The sequence below is a fragment of the Orycteropus afer genome, unplaced genomic scaffold (genome assembly GCF_000298275.1).
Source record: "Orycteropus afer afer isolate SDZICR_OR568_19922 unplaced genomic scaffold, OryAfe1.0 scaffold00797, whole genome shotgun sequence".
NCBI classification, from domain to species: domain Eukaryota; kingdom Metazoa; phylum Chordata; class Mammalia; order Tubulidentata; family Orycteropodidae; genus Orycteropus; species Orycteropus afer.
Window position 1 is genome coordinate 559,501 of NW_006922384.1, and position 3,504 is coordinate 563,004.

Genomic DNA, 3,504 nt, shown 5'->3' on the forward strand with positions numbered 1-3,504 from the left:
TGTGAGAGCTGGACAATGAATAAGGAAGACCGAAGAAGAGTTGATGCTTTTGAGTTGTGGTGCTGGCAAAGAATGCTGAAGGTACCATGGACTGCCAAGTGACTAACAGATCTATCCTGGAGGGAGTGCAGCCGTGATGCTCCTTGGAAGCAAGAATGGCCAGACTTCGTCTCACCTACTTTGGTCATGTTGTCAGAGGGGACCATTCCCTGGAGAAGGATGTCGTGCTTGGTAAGGTGGAGGGTCCATGAAAGAGGGGAAGACCTTTGATGAGTTGGATTGACATGGTGGCTGTGACAATGGGCTCGAGTATAGCAAGGATCAGAGAGTTGGCACGGGATCGGTTGATGTTTCGTTCTGCTGTGCATGGGGTCGCTATGAGTTGGAAGCGACTCAATGGCACCTAACAACATCTAAATAAAAGTGTCAGCAACTCAGGTCATCATGGAATCTAATTTATTGAGAGACTCTGTAGACATATTCTAATGGGAAAGACAATTAGAAAAAAATACATGCAGTGTGCACACACACAACACACTTTGAATATAACTATGACTTCAAGTCAGTAAATTTAAATAAAAGAAAATTAAATAAAACTGGAACAAATATTCTATATTAAACAAGACCTGAAATAGGCTTATAGTTTAAGGGATAGCAGCAATTGGGACAAGTGGACATTGTGTACTGAATTGCATCTTCTTAAACACACAAACAAACACAAAAATCTATAAAAAAAATCAGGTGTTAACTTTTCAGGAAATGAGAATACTATCTGGGTAATACCGATATTAAGCAATTATTTATTCTGTTTGATTTAATATTGTAATAGCATTGTAGTTATAACATAAAATTGTGTTTTTTAAGATACATAATGTAATATTTTGGGATGAAATTTTAAGATGCCTTGATTTTTTTCCTAAAATATTACAGTAAAAGCAACAATAATAAAAAATGGTGGGAAAAGGATTGATGAAGAAAGTATTGCAAATTGTCGATAATTGATGAAGTTAAGTGGTGAGTACATGAATGTTCATTTTCTTTTCATTTTTTTGTAAATTTAAATAAAAATGAATATATGTATATTAACAAAAACCTTATCAACAAAGTAATAAGAAACATGTTTTTATAATCTTTGTTTTTCCAGTGCACAGTTCTGTGTTTGTCAAACATTATACAGTTCTTAAATATTGGAAATAAAATAAATGAAAAAAAGTTTACAATAGTCTAGTCTTATTCTGTTGACTATCAGGGCCTGTATAGTCATGACAGAGATGCATTGTAAGAAGATCAACAGATTAGTAGCCTATAGGACATCTATCAGTACCTAGATGTAGTCAGATCAATGGGAACTTTCTTTGCAAACCTATTCGTCATCATGAAACTTTGCCTGAAATACCAATGCATATTATGTAAGCTGAAATAAAATCCAAAACGAGTTCTAAGATTGCATTCTACCAGGGATCCATTAAAGAAATTACATGGAAGCAGTTTTTTATGCATTTCTTAAGAGGAATGAGAGAAATAAGTAATCAAACAGCTTCTGCAGTAAAAATATTTGTCTCTGTATCCTCAATACTTCTAGTAGCTCTCAAACTTGTATACAGTCATCTAGAAAATGTATGAAAATTAATGAAGCCATATTCATATTGCCAGTGAAATCAAGGTACCATCAAGTTGATTTTAACTTACAGCAATCCATTGTGTGTCAGAGTAGAACTGCACTCCACAGGGCTTTCAATGGCAATTTTTAGTATATAGCTCACCAGAACTTTCTTCCAAGACATCTCTGGGTAGACTCAAACCTCCATCTTTCAGTAAACAGCTGAGTGTGTTAGCAATTTTCTATACCCAGGGACTCTAAAATCCATGTTCAATGAATTCAATAAGAATCTGTGGGATGAATAAAGACATTTTAGAAAGTTCATGATTAGCTTCTAATAATATCCAAGATTGAGAACAAATAAAAAGTTAGTGAATTAATAAACACTAGCTTGTATTTTTTTTCATGAATAACAGTGCCTTTGTATGTAATGTAAGCTTACATGTAAGCTAAGCTTCATGAAAGTGTAAGAAATAATAATAAACTTAGAAGACAAAAGATAATGGTTCAAAACTTTTTGTGGGTAATAGCATTTTTTATTACCCAAAATGATTTTACATAAAACAAATCAAAGAGATAAAACAAATAGACATTCATTTTTTTAAAAAAAGTCATTATTTTGAAACTAATATTAGAAAATAATACATAATGAAAATACTAAGTCAAATACTGATAACAAGTCAAAAAAATGAGTGAAACCAATTACTGAACTACTTATTGAACTAACAAACAAGTATAGTGGGGTCAGATAGCAAACTAGTGAGATATGGAATGAATAGAAGATGAACAGCTGGATATAGTACAATGTGGACGAGATAGAGCAAGATACTAATCTATGGACAAATTTGGGCAGCAGATAAATTTTGTTTGGCCTACTGGTAGTTTGTTATTTTTTGTTATTTTTTTGCTTTTGATTATGAATGCAGTCTTTCAATTTCCCAATGTTTTTTTTCCACTTTATCTTTTTATAAATGTGTTCTCACATGCTTTTTAAAAAAAAAAAAAAAAAAACTGTTCAGGTACTGCTTCCTATGTGCAAGGCATTGTTCTTAGTGCTCTAATTAAAAAAAAAAAAAAAAAACCTGTTCAGGCACTAGAGGAATTTGACTTGAGAATTAATACCATCCAAATGAACGTTACACAACTATTAGGACGATAACTAAGGCTGCTTATGTATATAGTTCATATCTATTTGTTCTTGGAAATTCTAGCCCACCGTGCTTCAGGAAAGTTTTGCAAATTATCTGCAGAAATAGATGGCTCATCTGGGCAAAATAAAAGTTAAAAAATCAGAATAAACTGAAAAAAAAAATGGGAACAGTGTATGTGTGTATACGTACATATATATTATAATATATTATGAATATACACATTTGCCTAGGAAAGTATTTCATATTTTCAAAGAATTGGTGAGGTAGTCTGACAGTTTATTGTACTGCTGTGGCAAGTGTGTTGCTATGATGCTGGAAGCTAAGACACTGGTTTCTCAAATATACGCAGGGTTAAGTTCATGGTATACAGGTTGAAGTGGAGCTTCTAGTCTAAGACTGACCAGAAAGAAAGACCTGGTGATGTAGTTCTGAAAACAGATCAATGAAATTCTATGGGTCATAGCAGAACACTGTACAACTCACTTGCTTTGGGCACCTCATCAGGAGAGATTAATTGCTGGAGCAGGACAACATGTTAGGTAAAGTAGAGGGTTTGTAAGGGTGAGAGAGATCCTAGGTGAGAGGAATTGTCACAACAGATGAGTCAATGAACCTGAACATGCCAATGATTGTAAGGATTGTACAGGGCTGGGTGGTATATCATTCTCTTGTACATAGAGTCTCCATGAATGAGAGTTCACTTCATGCCAGCTACCTCTCTGTATATTATGCAAGATTTTGTTTTTTGGTTTG